We start from the raw sequence: 19065 nt of genomic DNA, 5'->3' as shown, positions 1-19065 counted from the left end.
AGCTCCTGCCTGTTGTTGCAGTACAGGAGTCTCTAACTGGTTCTGCCAGACACTTTTATTTTCAAGAGGAGCTGAAAATCCTTATTTGTTCATGAAATCTTCAGATTTTAAAATAATGGCTCAAAAATTTAAAACTATGCTCTGCCCTCCCTGGGCTTCCCTTGTGGCTCAGCTGGTAAAGAATCTGCCTGCAATACGGGAGACCTGGGTTCAATTCCTGGGTTGGGAAGATCCTCTGGAGAAGGGAAAGGCTACCCACTCCAGTATTCTGGCCTGGAGAATTCCATGGACTATACAGTCCATAGGATTGCAAAGAGTCAGACACGACTGAGAGACTTTCACATTCATGTTCAAATATGAAAAGTAAAACAATAATAATGAAGGAAGAGAACATAGAAGAATATCTTCATCATCTTGGGGAAGCAAGGGTTTCTTTAAAAAGATGCAACAAATACTAACAATAAATTAAAAATTAAAATTTCTGTTTGCCAAAGGACACCAATAAGAGAGTAAGAAGGGTTGCCGTGTAAAGTACATATTTCACAAATGACTGATAGACGGAATATAGAATACCTATATAGCAATAAGAAAGAGATACAACCCAATAGAAAAATAGGTTAAAGTCTTGAACTTTATAAAAGAAGATGTTTAAATGGTGAGTATACATCTGAAAAAAATTTGTCATCTCAATAATCATTAGGGGAATGCACATTAAAGCTACAGTGAAGATACTGTTGCTGCTGCTGCTGTTGCTAAGTCACTTCAGTCGTGTCCAACTCTGTGCAACCCCAAAGACAGTAGCCCACCAGGCTCCCCCGTCCCTGGGATTCTCTAGGCAAGAATACTGGAGTGGGTTGCCATTTCCTTCTCCAATGCATGAAAGTGAAAAGTCAAAGTGAAGTTGCTCAGTCGTGTCCGACTCTTTGTGACCCCATGGACTGCAGCCTACCAGGCTCCTCCATCCTTGGGATTTTCTAGGCAAGAGTACTGGAGTGGGGTGCCATTGCCTTCTCCGAAGATACTGTTGGTGGGAGTATAACAGGAACAGCTGCCTTGGAAAGTTGCTTGATAGTGTCCATTAAAGCTGAGCATATACCTACACTATGATCCAGCAACTCTATTTCCATCAGAAATGTACTCACGTCAACCAAAAGTTATGTACCAAAATGTTCAAAGAAACTTCATTTATAATACCCCCAACACAACTGTCCTCAACAATAGAGTATATAAATAAAATATAGTGTATTTATAAATGAAATACTGTACAGCAATGAACAGGAATGTATGATTGCTACATGGAATAACATGGGTGAATCTCATTAACACAAAGTTAAACACAAAATCATACGTACTATATGGTTCCATCTATATGAGGTTCAAAACCAGACAAAACCAATCCATGCTGATAGTAATTACTTTCCAGGGATAGTGTCTGGAAAAGGGGCATAAGAGAGATTTATAGGTGCTAGTAGGTGTTCTGTTCCTTGATCTTTAAGAAGTTACATGTGTGTGTTCAAAATTTGTGAATTCGGTGAGCTGCACATATATAATTTGTGCATTTTTCTGTTAGTATGTTATATTAAAAAATAGATTACTTTAAAAGTGTTATGCAAGCCAAAAAAACATAGTTGTAAATCTGGTAGAGTTCATGGGCCTACAGCTTGTGCCATTTATCCTGGGTCAAGTCAAATTTCTGAATATATCAAACTAGTATATTTGCTGTTCATACCCCTCTGTTATTTCTTCCTTGGGCTTTTGCCTGTATCCTCTGCCTGTCTGGAATTCTCTCCCCACACTGTTTTACCATTCAGTCTTTCAACCCAGTGTGGGCTTCACTTCTTCAGTGATTTTACCACTCACCTGAATCACAAATTGGCTCGTATTTTAATTATACTTCCTAAGTATAGGTCTTGTCTCTTTGCAGTTGTTCCACAGCTCGCAAATGCCAGTCTTTATACACCCATATAAAATGACCAAAATAAGGACAATGTCCTAAAGCTTTTTTGTCCTAAAGCTACATACATTGTATTTAACAGACCTTTATTTTGTGTTTAGATGACTTGTTTGTTTATTCTTTTAGTGTTAAGATAAAGCTCTTCCATGAATTGATGAAATTAACTGATGTGAGATAGCATAGTGTCTAAAGGTTTTGCGGGCCAGACTGGTTGTATTCAAATCTTGATGAGACCGAAGGCATTGACTTTTGTGACCTCAGTTTCCTGAAAAGTGGGAATATTAACAGTATACTCACACACACACACATGCACACATACGATACTACATGTAATTATATATAGGGCGGCCCTGGTGGCTCAGATGGTAAAGAATCTGCCTGCAAAGTAGGAGACTCAGGTTCAATCCCTGGGTCAGGAAGATCCCCAGGAGAAGGGAACGGCTACCCATTCCAATGTTCTTTCCTGGAGAATTCCTTGGACAGAGGAGCCTTGTGGGCTGCAGTCCATGGAGCTGCAAAGAGTTGGGCATGACTGAATGATGAACACTTACACACACAAAGTTATATGTATCAATAATAAAATATATATATACTTAGTGTTTTATATATTTATAAAGTGTCAGAACAGTTGCTGTAAAGTATAAATGAAATAAAGCCCTCAGATCCACATCTGGCACGTAGCATGCACTCTGTAAATGTTAGTCATTTTTATTGTTTAGTTGGGCAGAAGAAAAAATTGATGTCACTATATTTTCTGTTCCTCCCATTTTTTTATTCTTCAGAAAAGTTACTGGCCTATGAAATTCAAAAGATTCATACCCATTCAACTAGATTGTGTGATCTCTGAGAGCATGGCCCATGCCTTATATTTCTTTTAAGTATATAATATATGAGGAGCTGCTCAAATGAGTTAATGAAGTACAGGTTTCTCTTTATAGTCCAGTTTTTTCTAAACATGTTGGTATGCATCTTTGGTGAAATACAAAAAGCATATTTCTGTATAGATATCTGCTTAATACCATTAATAATGTTAATTAAAAATCAGCCTTCTCAAAATTTAACACTTCTACTGTCAATTCTGTCTTCTTTTCAAGATACTTTTTTTCAACAAATGTCAAGAATAATCCTCTAAGAATAATAGCAAAAAGGCAAACTGGGGAAAAATCCCCCCCGAGGTTCAGACAATCTGCTGTCTTTTGGTATAATTAACTTTGGGATAAGAGGATCTTGGGAAAATGCACAATGGACAGACACCAAATAGTGAATACTCTGGTTGAGTTTAATTAGCAGTGATCTTTATGACACTAAAGTGATTGTTTTTTAAACACAGCTGCCAGTGACAATTGACTGAGGTAAGGAAGCAGCAGTAACCGTCTAAAAGATAAGCAGCACTACAGCTTTAAGGCAACACGGCAGAAATTAAGAAAAGTGTTTCATCAATCCTGAAACTGTGCTAGATAAAATGTGGAGATGTAGGAGTGGCAAGAAGGGACCTGGGAGAGGAAATTGGGGTTGTTAAGTCTAGGAGAGGATCTTTGGAGAGAAGGAGGGCATTTTCTCTCCCTTTTCCACCCTTATAATTCTCAATTAAAAGAAAAAAAGTGCCTGCTTTGTGTCCACAACTTATATCTAAGACTCCTCGGAAGTATATTTTTTCAAGGCTAAATAAAAAGAGTAAACCTAATTTCTTTTACAGATTTCAACTTAAAATGATATGCTAATCACAGGATGACTTAATGGGCAGAGTAGAAGTTTTTAAAGGGATGCTGCAAATGGCAGGATCTTGAGTGGAATCCTTATTTGAATCACAGAGCTTTTCTTTTTCATTTCCTTTATACGAAATTTAAATTTCCTGAGTAAGATGGGAACAGTATTTTGGGGGAGATGGGGACAATATTTTGGAAGTTTTATTAGGGTGGCATAGAGGCAGGTGCACAGAATAATTATTCTATCTACACTCAATTTCACTGCCAAGTGTGGCCAGTTGGTGCTTCTAAGGATTCCACTTGACTGACAGATCACAGAAACTTGAGCACTGAGGCATGAGGCATGATACAATGACTGCTCATGTTTCCAAAATTTGAAGAAAGTCCTAAATTTCAAGAGATGGGGCAACTCAATCAACATTATTTGGGAAGTCCACCATTCCCTAAAACAATTTTTGTCAGTGCTCTTCAAATGACCTTCAAATTCAGATCTCTGATGTGACCTATAGCTGTTATTATTCTGTCAGTAGTCATTAACCACATTTTGTCTTAAGAATAGAGCCATAGAAAAAGCTAGTTTTGCCTACTTCAGCAATAGTTCATTGTTAAAAGCTACTTTTCAAGAAGAGGCAAAAACACTGCTGCTTCTCAGAATTACTCCTGTTTATATGATGCATACGTATGGTGAATGACATGTGTGTTTTAGTCAAATGCGTTGTTGTTTATGTTCCTTACTCTCCCTTTATTCTTTGTGTGGGATAATCTTCATCTGACCCTAGGTGAAGATCTAGGCTACTCCCAGGTCTTTGGGCTGTCCTATGGTTATCTTAAGTCATAAGCATAGTTTCAATTCAGGCTCTACAATGTCCAGGGCCATGTAAAGTCAAAACTACAAACATAATTTAGCATCAAATCTCTCTTGCCTGAAATCTGAACTCCTGAAATATCTTCTGTTTCAGCTTAAAATCAACAATAGGAGAACAAGCAAGTTTGTCTCTTCTTCCTCTTTCATGCTCCCTGCTCGCCTCTTTCCAAGAGTCTCATGTAGCATGGAAGAGATAAAAGGATAAGACTGTCTCTTGGCTGGCTGACTTTGGCTCTTTGACTTGGCAGATGGTTAATGCTAGCCTCTCTTGAAAATCCTGGAAGGCAGGGATTTGGGACAAAAATGGACTTGCTCCTGGGTGGCAGTCTCATGGACTCTCTTTGCTGGGCTCCTCTCTCCTTTAGACATTTTACCATGTTCATTAGCATGGTACTTGCTACTTGCTCAGTCCTTGAATATCACTGAGTGTGGATCCAGGCTCTTTCTACTAAAGTGAAAGAAAGTGAAGTCGCTCAGTCGTGTCCGACTCTTTGCGAACCCATGGACTATAGCCTATCAGGCTCCTCCGTCCATGGGATTTTCCAGGCAAAAGTGCTGGAGTGGATTGCTATTTCCTTCTCCAGGGGACCTGCCCGACTCAGGAATTGAACCCGGGTCTCTCACATTGCAGGCAGACGCTTTACCGTGGGAGCCATCAGGGAAGCCTTTCTACTAAGGTAACCTCATATGTCTATGAGGACAGCTCTACAGGACAGAAAAATAACAGAGGTCACTCTGTCCTGAATAGTTCACTTTTGTCGACAGGAGACATCCTATATTTCTTGCTTAGGTAAACTCATCATGGATAATGCAATCCCAATATGGCAGGTCCCTCTTGGATCCCCCACCAAAACAGTTAAGCCAGTTAAGTTCTCTCTTACCATCTAGATTTCCCCAGGATCATCCACACTCTGCCTTAGATGCCTCAGTGTGATCCAGGCGAGAATCTTCTGTTACTCTGAACTACAGGAAATGTATTTTGAACTGTGCCCTGATTCTTCATGGTTTCCATCTACTTGAGGAATCCAATTGGTATGCAACAGGTTCTTCAAGGCCATTTCTTTGTAAAACTATTTGGAGAGGGGTGTGTCTTATTCTTGCTTTTGTGACCACAATCTATTATGTTACAGTCCTAAGAAACAAAGGCAGGAAGAATCCAATTCTATCATCTTGCTGCCTGTGTTTCACTGCTTGCAAAGTGTACAGTTTTATTATATCAGCTGTTTCTCACTGTAGCAAGAAATAAGCCCCCAAGAAACAGACATGTCAACCCCTTTTTGCTAATGGAAAACAGAGTTTGGAAGGGTTTGGTGACATGCCCAGTTTTGCATGGCTTCCACTAAAGCTGAATCTTCCCTGGACTGTACTCTTTAAAGGCTCTTGTATTCATGTGTGTATCCTTAGTACTTAGTGCATAGTAGGCAATAAATAAGTATTTATTTATGGAATCAATATATCCAGAACTTCTAATGCCTAGTGAAGGGGTTCAGAATATGCCATCCCCAAACATGCCACTTTTGCATTTGATTATTTTGAGTTAAAGACACTTGAGAAACAGCATATGCAGGAAGGGCTCTTTAACTTCCCCCTTTGTACCTAAAAGCAGATCATAAAATGTCCTATGAAAAAGATGCCCTCCCTGTACTGAGAAGAACATTCTTAACACCAGAGACTGGGATTCAATGCTGATAGAGATCTGTACAAATAAACCTACTAGAATAACTCTTAACTCCCATTAGTTTCCCCATATTTCCCTGTCACTGTTCCACAATTTACTATCTGTGGCCTAACTGTCTTGTCACATCTACAATTTATTGCTCTCTGTTTAGAAATATACGTAAGCTTTCAGGCTTATGACTTCTTTGAGTCATTTACGTTTTGATGACTCCCATGTATATATAAAAATATTAAACTAAATTTTCATGTTTTTCTCTTGTTAATCTGTCTTATGTCAGTTTAATTCTTAGACCAACCACATAACCTAGGGGAGCAGAGGGATGTTTCCCCTCCTCTACACTACTCAAGTCCTTTCCCACCATACACCATCTTGCTCCCATGCAGGGTATCTGATTTCTTTTTCTTTTCTTTTCTTTTTTTTTTTTTTCTGATTTCTGATCTCCATGTCAGCACAATCCATCAGCCCCTAATCCAGGTTTATTTCAATTTAAAGCCAATCCAGGATCCAAAGGTTTGGATTTGAGTAAACCAAGATGTTCAAGACTCTTGGAGGGTTATTCTGACCCTTTCTACACTTAGCTTGTAATAAGAAACATTTTCTGAGTGCCTTTTATGTGACAGGTACTGTGTGGATTATGCTGCTAAGTCACCTCAGTCGTGTCCGACTCTGTGTGACACCATAGGCGGCAGCCCACCAGGCTCCCCCGTCCCTGGGAGAGCCAAATACAAATAAGGCAAGGTTCCATGTCTTGCAGCTCATCCTGGAACAGACTGGAATCTCAGGAAAGCTATGAAAATTATAGAAAATCTTTTGTAACTATGAGAACTTCTTTACAGTTCTGCCTGGAGCTTTTAGAAGATATGTTAATCCCAGAGTGGTAAAAACTCATGCCTATGTGTAGGATTGGGCAGGTAGCACAATAGGGAGAGATGAGCAGTGTAGTAAACCAGAAAACATCTGCCCTGTCTAAAGACAGCAAAAACTACTCAACTCTAGCTGAAGTGAGCATTAGCAGTTCAGAGATTCTGGATCTTCTAATTTTTCCAAAATGCTAGAAATCTGGCTTTATCTTATTTATTTTTTGTTTAGGTATATTTAATTTATTTTTAAAATTAATTTTTATTGTAGTATAGTTGCTTTACGATGCCGTGTTAGTTTCTGGTGCACAACAAAGTGAATCAGCTATACATGCGCATGTATCCACGTTTTTTAAAAAATCTTCCCATATTTGGTCGCCACAGAGCGCTGAATAGAGTTCCCTTTGTTATACAGCAGGTTCTCATTAGTCATCTTTTTATACATAGTGAACTGAACCGAACTAAACGTATATACGTCCTTTCCAGTTTCCCAGTTCATCCTGCCCCTCTTTCCTCCCTTGGTAACCATAAATTTGTTTGCTATATCTATCTGTGAGTCTATTTCTTCGTTGCAAATAAGGTTATCTGTACCATTTTCTAGATTCCACGTACAAGTGACATTTTACAATATTTGTCTTATTTTAACGGAGAAGGCGATGGCACCCCACTCCAGTACCTTTGCCTGGAAAATCCCATGGACGGAGGAGCCTGGTAGGCTGCAGTCCATGGGGTCGCAAAGAGTCGGACACGACTGAGCGACTTCACTTTCACTTTTCACTTTCCTGCATTGGAGAAGGAAATGGCAACCCACTCCAGTGTTCTTGCCTGGAGAATCCCAGGGACAGGGGAGCCTGGTGGGCTGCTGTCTATGGGGTTGCATTGCAGAGTCGGACACGACTGAAGCCACTTAGCAGTCTTATTTTAAATATGTTTTCTCCATTTAAAACACAGTGTGGCCAGACAACACAGCTGTGGGTTATCAGAATCAGTCTCTGCCCTAGGGTTGGTTCTGTTCTTTTTCCTCATTCCAGCCCTACCTTGTCTTTCCTTGGGACATGGCTTGGAACTGAAACAGACTCGAGACTGGGCACAGAGGTAAAGACTGCTGCTCAGCCTCATTTCTCTCCTTGGGTCTTTATCAAAAGAAGAACTGTGCCTCGTTTTATAACTTTCAGAGAATAGGAAAACATGGGTTTAGAACTACAGTTAGCTTTTACTCAATTCAAGAATGAAATCCCTCCTTTAAGCAGGACTGTAAGGGGCTTCTCACCACAGTCTTAACATCTATTTCACATACATATCCATATGTTATTATTGTTCATGCAAATTTGAAAGGTACACACTTTCTGAGTAATTGCTAGCTGGTTGTCATGTTTATGGCCGTTAAACGATGGCTTGTTCTAAGCTATGATGTTAAGCAGTTTATAACAGACATTTCTCTGAGTCATTCTCCCTCTGCTTTAGATTCCTATTTCCACACTCATCTTGCAGATGTCAGGGTCTTTGGACGTGTATTTGTCTGCTTCAGACTGTATGATTCTCCCATTCACGCAGTTGCTTGCTTTAGAGTTATCTTTGGTTTGAATGCAAATATACAGTGCATTTAAGTATTATTATCCATGTTTAATTGTTTAGCCTGCTTTGTGGAATGTTTAGATATTCTGGAGCACTGAGTGATAAATTGTTTCTTTGTCTTTTAATTATTTAGGTTACAGCTTTGAGCTTTGGAACTTTTGATGTCATATATTAGCAATAAATAAATTGTAAGCCTGGCTTTTTTGTGGCATTGTGGTTATTACATGCTTAAATTAATTTGATAAATATATCAGTGTACAGCACTTTCATGGCATGAATATACGCTTGCATATACATATGTTTTTATCATAAATAAAAGACATGGCACTTTAAAAGATCAACATTAACTGCCTAATGTAGTCCATAGATTGTAAAGAAATGAAGCTTTCATTAACTGTTTACATTTACGATTCAATTGGTGCAGAGATGTTTTCATTTCTGACCTAGATATTTCAAGTGGCTTGCTTCTGGGAAAAATAATAGATAGTTAGACACCAACAGCAAAAACCCATGTCCTATTTAGAATCCCTAAAATGTTTTATTTTCATATGCATTGTTTTGAAATGGTATCAGTAGGTTAAGAGTATAGTTTTCTAGGTTAAATCAGAATTTAATTGCTAGTTTAGAAATGTCTGGTATACATGTAATGCATTTCACCTCAAAATATTTTAAGTTCTATTGCAATCCTAATAAATTGGGGACCCCAAGGTTTCAGTCTCTGAAGAGGATGGAGTTTCAGAGAAACTGTTCACTAAGCAATCTTGTCTCTTCTCTCAAATTAAAAAAGAAATCTGTTCTTTACTAATATCTCTCAAAGACATTACAGGAATCCAAATCAGAATCATCATATCCTTTGTTTCCCTTCTTCTCAATTCTTTTTGCATTTTCTTATTCACAACTAACTACCCCTCCCCCATTTCCATCCATGTTCCCACCCCCGCCCCCCACACCACCAACCTAAATGCTCTCCCCAGTCTAGTCTATATGATTTTTATTCTCTATCTTCCCTCCTCTCTCTCTCTCTCTCACAACTCTTTATCTGTGAGTCATTTCACCTCTTTAATTTGTTTCCTCCTTTTACGCCAGTCTGAGAGACGGAGGGGAATAGGGACTGGTGAATTGGTCTTGTAAATTACCAAATGGTGACCTTGGGGGGATTATGTAACTATTTCCTCTTCAATGATTTTTACTTATTGCATATGGCATTAAAGAATTTTAAATCTGGCTTGCTTCAGTAATATGGATTAAAATACAGAGACATTGGTATATTTGATTCATAACCAAATGTTTTGGAGAGGATGAGCTTGGGCTTTTCATTGCTAAACTGGTGTTATTCTCTGAAGTGGTGTCACTATCGAACTACTCCTTCTGTGCCTATTAGAGCATACAGCTATCTAGGCTTTGTGTCTTCATATTTTTTCAACCTTTAATAGTAGCAACAGAAGAATTTATCAGTGTTAAAGTACTGCTCAAGCTTCAAACCGCTCCACAATCTGGCACTGGTTCTGGTTTCCTGCCCTGTCCTACCCATGTTCCCCATGCCGAGAACATTATTTATATCTCTATTAATAGAGCAAATTGCCTTGAGTTGTGATATTCATGTACACACAATCTACCTTAATGGGTGTTAAGCTCTGTCGCATCTTACACATAACACAGGCTGAGTAAATGACTGATGGACTGACTTGAACTATTTACTATGCTATAGGCTCTCAAACTTAAGGGTAAATCCATGATGTGACTTTATTTGTTCAGCAAGTAGCAGGGTAGCTGCACATGGCACATCTTTTTGAATGAGAGAAAGAACAGCAATAGAGCTAGTATCATCAGAATTTGGAGAGTCTTCTCTCTACAAAATTCAGCAAATGTTTCTTGAACACAGATGATGTAATAGATACTGAATGAAATACCATGGGAGACACAAACTTAAGAATAGAACAGTGTTCATCCTTTGGGAGTCTCATCGTCTTTGTTCATACAATTTCATTTATATGGAATAAATGATAAAATGGAGAAAGCTCATTATTTCCTGGTCTGTTAAAATATCTGTATGGTATGAATGAATCTCTGTATTTGGAGTGTTTTCCCTGTGGATTCACTGCTTAGTCCTTAACTGGCAATATTTCTCAATTATTTTCTAGGGATTACCATACAGTTGGTAAACACAATTGTATACTTAATGCTTGAGAGAGGAAGGAAGGATAAACATTCCTCAGACTCTTACTATTGAGGAAACCAGACCAGCCATTCAAGTGATGAAGACTGTGTTATCCAACTAATAACTTCTGGTGAGTCTTTAGTGCCAGAATGTTTGGGCTCCCTGAGCTGGATAACTTTCCTGTTGGTAACCACTAACAAATTAAAACTCCTCCTGAGAGGGCATATTGGTTTTGCCAGTCTTCCTGGCCTAACTTCTTTATAGTTTGTCATTTCCTTGACCAAAATTCCTATGTCTTGAAATATTCTTTAATCACTATCTAAACTGTGTTCCGTGAACTCTGGCTGAACTTGTATGCAGTCTTGGTAGAAACCTTCAGCTTCGTGGTATCTTCTGTGTACAATCCATTTTATAGAAATATGGAAAACTGAAACTAGAAGAGACTTTCTGGAAGTGTTGGTAATACGAAGAGAGCAAGGAGGAGGAGGAGTGCAATGGTAGCTATAGTGGGATTGTAGTACCAGTAAAGCATAGCAGTAACTATAGTGGGCTGAGTGGTGTCCCTCCCTCCCCTCCAAAATTTGTATGTTGAGCCCCTAACCCCCAATACCTCAGAAAGTGACTGTATTTGGGGATAAGACGTCTAAAGAAGTAATTAAGTTAAAATGAGGCTGCTATAGTAAGTCTCAGTCCAATCTGACTGGTCTGATAAAAAGAAGTTTGGATACTCAAAGAGGTGCTAGGATGTATACGCAGCAGAATGACCATGTGTGATGGTTACTGTTATGTTTTGACCTGGTTACATCACACAGTAACCAGATATTTGGCCAAAGTTATTCTGAATCTTTCTTTGAGGGTGTTTTTGGGTGAGATTTACATTTAAGTCTTTGAATAAAGTGTTTTGCTCTCCATAATGTGGATGGACCTCATCTAATCAGTTGAAGACCTAGAATAAAAGGCTGATGTCCCTTAAAGCTAGAGAGATTTCTGGCAGTAGAATGCCTCTGGATTTTATCTGTAACATGAGCCCTTCCTGGTTTGTCAGCAGACTGTCTTTAGATTCAACTGTAACTCTTTTCCTGAGTCTCCAGCCTTCAGGCCTTCTCCATCAGATTTTTAACTTAGCAAATTTCCCTAATTTCATAACTCAGTTCCATAAAATAAATTTGGACTCCATGTCTCTGAGTCCATCCTTTATATAAGGATGCAAGTCATATTGAATTAACCTTCCCTCCCCTACTCCACTTGAAGAAGGCAATGGACTCCACTCCAGTACTCTTGCCTGGGAAATCCCATGGACGGAGGAGCCTGGTAAGCTACAGTCCATGGGGTCGCTAAGAGTCAGACACGACTGTGCGACTTCACTTTCAATTTTCACTTTCATGCATTGGAGAAGGAAATGGCAACCCACTCCAGTGTTCTTGCCTGGAGAATCCCAGGGACAGAGGAGCCTGGTGGGCTGCCATCTATGGGGTTGCACAGAGTCAGACACGACTGACGCGACTTAACAGCAGCAGCAACAGCCCCTACTTTGCTAATGAACTCATTTTAATTTGATTATCTCTATAAAAACTTTGTCTCCAAATAAGACCACTTCTAAAATACTGGGGCTTGAGACTTCAATGTGTAAATTGTGGGAAGACATAATTCAACCCATAAGAGGTAGTGATTAAATATACTTGTTTAATCCCTAATTTACTGCATTGAAATAGAATCATGTTGAAACTAGAGGAGAAATGGAGGCCTAGCAAGAGACCCTCCACTTGGAAACATGTACAGGAGGTAATGAGAATTTAAATTATCTTAATTTGGAGAAGTGGTGAGTATGTATTCATCAAAGGAGTTCAGGTCAGTTCAGTTCAGTTCAGTCGCTCAGTTGTGTCCGACTATTTGCGACCCCATGAATTGCGGCACACCAGGTCTCCCTGTCCATCACAAACTCCCAGAGTTCACTCAAACTCACGTCCATCAAGTCAGTGATGTCATCCAGCCATCTCATCCTCCGACGTCCCCTTCTCCTCCTGCCCCCAATCCCTCCCAGCATCAGAGTCTTTTCCAATGAGTCAACTCTTCACATGAGGTGGCCAAAGTATTGGAGTTTCAGCTTTAGCATCATTCCTTCCAAAAAACACCCAGGACTGATCTCCTTCAGAATGGACTGGTTGGATCTCCTTGCAGTCCAAGGGACTCTGAAGAGTCTTCTCCAACACCACAGTTCAAAAGCATCCATTCTTCGATGCTCAGCTTTCTTCACAGTTCAACTGTCACATCCATACATGACCACAGGAAAAACCATAGGCTTGACTAGACGGACCTTTGTTGGCAAAGTAATATCTCTGCTTTTGAATATGCTGTCTAGGTTGATCATAACTTTCCTTCCAAGGAGTAAGTGTCTTTCAATTTCATGGCTGCAGTCACCATCTGCAGTGATATTGGAGCCTCCCAAAATAAAGTCTGACACTGTTTCCACTGTTTCCCCATCTATTTCCCATGAAGTGATGGGACCAGATGCCATGATCTTAGTTTTCTGAATGTTGAGCTTTAAGCCAACTTTTTCACTCTCCTCTTTCACTTTCATCAAGAGGCTTTTCATTATGTTAATTGGGGATGTTTTAGAAGATCCCTGCATGGAAAGGATAGTATAGGGGCAGCAAAAGGAGATGGAACATGGAAGTTACGCAAGATGGTTGTGGTCACTCAGGAGCATTCAACACAGTTCCAAGAGATGTCCTTACTCTCATTAGGACTCCACCTCAAGTCATGTGGTTGATGCTGCATAATTTTCCCAATCCTAGAGTCAAGTGTGAACATATGGCTGTAACTAAGCCAAGTGAATTCTCTTTTTCAGGACCCTGAACACTGAATGAAGTAACTTGAGTACCAAATAATAGTAATTTTTGGCATGCGTTTATTAATTTCAGCAGCAGTAGTAGCCTGAAAAGAAGGTCAAGCAATTACAGTGGTTGTAGTTCCCACCCTGACCTGGTTCTGAGTTTTCCTCCAGCCTTCCTATAGATTTGTGCTCTATCTCACAAGACAACTTCTTTTTGCTGAGCTTGGGTTGATTTCTGATACTTTTGATTGAAAAATTCTATTCCTTTTACTGAATTATAATTGATGTACAACATTATATTAGTTTCAGGTGGACACAATATTTATATATATTGTGAAATTATTTCCACAATAAATCTAGTTAACATCTGTCATCACACATTGAAATATCCTAATTGATAAAATGTTTCCTTAGGGATAATATTTAATCTTTCAGGATTTATATAAATTGTGCTTATATCTATACATGGTTATTGATTTTAAGATATCTTAAGATGAAAGGATGCAATAATAAGTAGATTCACTAAATAGGCCCTTTTTATATTTCTTTTGGAAAAGGAAAAATATATACATTCATAAACATATGAATGCATATATACATATGAATATATACATGCATGCATGCGTGTATGCTCCGTATTGTCTGACTCTTTGTGACCCCATGGACTGTAGCCTGCCAGGCTCCTCTGTCCTTGAGATTTTCCTGTCATGAACAGTAGGGTAGGTTGCCATTCTCCTTCCATGGGATCTTACCGACCCAGTTGCTGTATCTCCTGTATTGCAGACAGAAGCTTTACTGCTGAGCCACCAGGGAAGCCTATATACATGTATATATACTGTAAAGTACAGAGTTGTATGCAGAATACATCATGAGAAACGATGGGCAGGATGAAGCACAAGCTGAAATCAAGATTGCAGGGAGAAATATCAATAACCTAAAATATGCAGATGACACCACCCTTATGGCAGAAAGTGAAAAACAGCTAAAGAACCTCTTGTTGAAAGTGAAAGAGGAGAGTGAAAAAGTTGGCTTAAAGCTCAGCATTCAGAAAACTAAGGTCTTGGCATCTGGTCCCATCACTTTATGGCAAATAGATGGGGAAACAAAGGAAACAGTGACAGACTTTATTTTTGAGGCTCCAAAATCACTGCAGATGGTGATTGCAGCCATGAAATTAAAGGACGCTTGCTCCTTGGAAGAAAAGTTATGACCAACCTAGACAGCATATGAAAAAGCAGAAAACTACTTTGCCAACAAAGGTCCATCTAGTCAAAGCTTTGGTTTTTCCAATAGTCACGTATGGATGTGAGAGTTGGACTAAAAAGATAGCTGAGAGCCAAAGAATTGATGTTTTTGAACTGTGGTGTTGGAGAAGACTCTTGAGAGTCCCTTGGACAGCAAGGAGATCCAACCAGTCCATGCTAAAGGAAATCAGTCCTGAATATTCATTGGAAGGACTGATGCTGAAGCTGAAACTCCAATACTTTGGTCACCTGATGCAAAGAACTGACTCATTTCAAAAGACCCTGATGCTGGGAAAGATAGAAGGCAGAAGGAAAAGGGGGTGACAGGATGATATGTTTGGATGGTATCACCGACTCCATGGACATGAGTTTGAGCAAGCTCTGGGAGTTGGTGACGGACAGGGAAGCCTGGTGGGCTGCAGCCCATGGGTTTACAAACAGTCGGACACAACTGAGTGACTGAACTGACTAAACTGATAACTGTAAAAATATAGCATAATATTTAAACTATATATAAATATATATTAAAGCGTATGTGCTGTGGCTGTGCTGTTGTTGGTTGCTCAGTCGTGTCCAACTCTTTGAGACCCCATGAATTGTAGCCCGCCAGGTTCCTCTATCCATGGAATCCTCCAGGCAAGAATACTGGAGTAGGTTGCCATGCCCTCATCCAGGGGAATCTTCCTAACCCGGGGATAGAATTCAGATCTCACGCATTACAGGCAGATCTTTACTGTATGAGCCACAAAGGAAGCCCATTAAAGTGTTTTTTTTTTTTTTTTTAATCTTAAAACATGTTTGGCTGAGAAGTGCTGTTTAGAGTAATATGAAGGAATGGGAAGCCACGCTAGGGTTAGTGCACAAAGGGCCACATGCTTATAAAGTCCAGGCTTGGGGAGTGAGGTGGGAGGCGGGGTTCAGGATTGGGAACTCATGTACACCAGTGGCGGATTCATGTCAATGTATAGCAAAACCAATACAATATTGTAAACTAAAATAAAGTAAAATTTAAAAAACAAATAAGAGAGGCAGTCCTAGAACTCATTCTGCAAGTGAATTTTGTATTAGTGAAATATTTTGTGATCTAGAAAAATAATACCTAAGTGTTTTCATGTTACAGTGGGTTCATTGCATAAATTTTCTTTTTTCATTTTACCTTAATGGGGTTGATAACATGGGATTTTTATTACATAAAAATGCAGATTTAAAGGTAACCTAACTAACATTTGAAAATAAAATCACCATCCCACCTTGCAACAACAACAAAAAGTTGTGGCCATCCAAGCAGTGTGTTTGTTATTATATAATGAACAACTTGATGAAATATACAAAATGCTATAAAAGATAACTTGCATTTTCTCGTGTAAATTACTTTGGCTGTGTTAGCTATTATCATCAAATAGAATTATAGGGAGGCTTACTGTCTCAAGTTGTTATATGGCAGAAACCAACAGTACGTTGTAAAGCCATTATTCTCCAGTTAAAAATAGATTTAAAATTATGTATAAAAAAATAAAGTCCAAGCTTATTGTTTATTATTATTCTTTTTCACCCCTTCTCTCTCTCACACACGCAGACACACAACTGTTCATTACTGAGCTTTTTTTTTTTTTTTCAAACAGTATTTATTTCTTTATTTGGCTGCACCAGGCCTTAGTTGCTGCTACGTTTAGTAGCAGGATGTGGGCCCTTTTTAGTTGCTGCATGGGGAATCTTTAACTGTGGCATTCGAACTCTTTGTTGCATCATGCAAACTTGTAGTTGCAGCATGGGGGATCTAGTTCCCTGACTAGGGATCGTCTCTCTTCATTCAAAGTATGGAGTCTTAGCCACTGGGCCACCAGGGAAGTCCTTATTACCAAGTCAGTTTAATCAACAAGTGCTAGGGTTGGAAAGAGGGTTGCAAACATAACTTTTCTCAATGAAACTACTAAAGAACAACCTCTGTCTATGTATCTATCAAGAACGATAATGAAGTTTTGCCTAGGATTTTGATAAGAGATATAATCTAGTCATCCTAAATCAGAACCTATGGCGGCTTACAGGTATCTGTCAAATGCTTAACAACAATACCAAATACTTAACAAATGCTTATTATGCTCAAGGCATTGTGCTTATCTGCAATAATATGAAGACAAATAAGACCAGAACTCAGGCCATAAGGAGCTCATGAAATGCAAAAATGTGAAATCTAAATATATTTGTGGAATTACAAGCATATTTTCAATTACTCTTGGGTGCTAATGCCATAGAAAAAGGTAAGCACTTTTGATATTGATGGACGTTCATGATAGAGTCTAAGAAATATTTCTTGGACTACTAATTTTTCCTGTTCTAAATATTAAATGATATTTGAGTTTTAGCTGCAAGATATATATGGTATTACCTATAAAGGCTGTGTGCAATCTTCATAGAGATTTAGAGCAGGTACTTGTATCCAGAGCAACCTACCTGGAGAATTCTCTAAAGTCCCTCCTCTATTTGGCTTATTACTATCTGATTTACTTTCTATGGCTCAGAGGTTAAAGCATTTGCCTGGAATGCAGGAGAACCCAGTTCAATCCCTGGGTCAGGAAGATCCCCTGGAGAAGGAAATGGCAACCCACTCCAGTACTCTTGCCTGGAGAATCCCATGGAGGGAGAAGCCTGGTAAGCTACAGTCCATGGGGTCGCAAAGAGTCGGACACGACTGAGCGACTTCACTTTCACTTTACTTTCTAAGGGAAAAACAGAAATGCTGAATATGCTGCAAACATGGTAGATGGGAAGTCACATCAGAATTGGAAAGAGAAAAATAGTATAGTAAAGACAATGCAGAGCTAGGAGTCAGGCCTAGGAAGTTCCCTAGCTAGCCGACTTTAGTCATCACTTGGCCTTTGAGAAGACTCAGTTATCTCCACTGTGGCACAATTTTTGTTCTGTCTATCTCACTGGATTGTGTAAAGCTCAAAGGCAAATATATTGTAAGACCTAAGGTGCTGGGAAAGGTTGAAGGCAGGAGGAGAAGGGGATGACAGAGGATGAGATGGTTGGATGGCATCACTGACTTGAGGGACATGAGTTTGTGCAAGCTTCAGGAGTTGGTGATGGGCAGGGAAGCCTGATGTGCAGCAGTCCATGGGGTTGCAAAGAGTCAGACACAACTGAGCAACTGAACTGAAAGTCCTACACAAATATGAGTCACTATGGTTAAATGATGCCACAGGTTAAATGAATTGTACTGAAAGATTTTCAAAACTGCTGCTATTAGTCTCTATAAGTCTGAGTAGACAAGAATAGCATTCATATATTTTTATCTTTCAGAGGGGTGTGGGAGTGAGATGGAACCGAGGAGCTAGAGGAGAGAGTCCAAACTGAATATGTGAAATTTACAATACCCAATAAAATGCATTGAACTAAAGGACTTTGAAGGAATTCACTACATTTTTCTATCCTGTAGTTCATGACATGTTTGCAATAGATTTCCTCAAATTATCCCCAAGGCAAGTAAAAACAGAGTGATACAGGCTAAAAATATTACCTCTAAAAAAATAAAATATGCTTCAGTGACGGCCTCCTGGAAAGAAAATTGATATAAAACAGACAAATCACAGCATATCTTTCACTGATCAAAGTAGAAAGAATTCAACCATCCCATAACTTCAGCCTTCACAGTAACCTTAGCTGATAAGTAGGTTTGGAGAAAAATGAAATAAACCAAGATGTACAGCTCTCTTTCCATCTCCTAACAAGAAGTGAAAGTCTGAGTCATAAAATAGAGGCCCTAGACACTAGTTAGAATTTAAGACTTGTCATTTTCTGTGGAGTCAATTCTTAAACTTAGTGTATAAAAAGAAAACCTCTAGGCTTTAATGACTGATGTTTTTGAGAAATGTGTGTGTCTGAGGGTGTGTGTGTGTGTGTGTGTGTGTGTGTGTGTGTGTATTCTGATATGGGCTGAGGCTGTATTTTTGGTGATTCCCACTCTTAAAACATTTCAACCTTAACCAGCGTCACCACTCTACTACTTTCTGGCCTTTACAGAGGTGAAGCTAAAAACCAAGGTTTTTTTTTTTTTTTTTTGGTCCTATCCCAACTCCTGAGTTTCCAACTTGATTGGTTAGTGGCTGGATTTTATTTACATGGCAAGGAAAAGGCAAACATTACCAAAGTTTAATTAAAAGCTATTGGAGGAAATGTTTATATTCTGAATTAT

The 19065-nt window shown here is 39.1% G+C and overlaps 1 protein-coding gene across 3 annotated transcripts in view; it reads left to right on the top strand.

The window, feature by feature from the left end:
- TMC1 (transmembrane channel like 1) overlaps positions 1-19065 on the top strand; it is a 288903-nt gene that overhangs the window by 23114 nt on the left and 246724 nt on the right. For 2 of the 3 annotated variants that reach the window (XM_060409363.1, XM_060409364.1), the window contains exon 3: positions 10777-10923. The exons of the other annotated variant lie outside the window; for it this stretch is intronic. The gene's annotated coding sequence lies outside the window, so the exon portion shown is untranslated. The remainder of the gene's footprint in view (positions 1-10776; positions 10924-19065) is intronic. 3 annotated transcript variants of the gene reach the window in all.

Source organism: Ovis aries, chromosome 2 (genome assembly GCF_016772045.2).
Source record: "Ovis aries strain OAR_USU_Benz2616 breed Rambouillet chromosome 2, ARS-UI_Ramb_v3.0, whole genome shotgun sequence".
Taxonomy (NCBI): Eukaryota; Metazoa; Chordata; class Mammalia; order Artiodactyla; family Bovidae; genus Ovis; species Ovis aries.
Note: the sequence above shows the minus strand (reverse complement) of the source record. Positions and strands in the feature narration are given on the sequence as shown.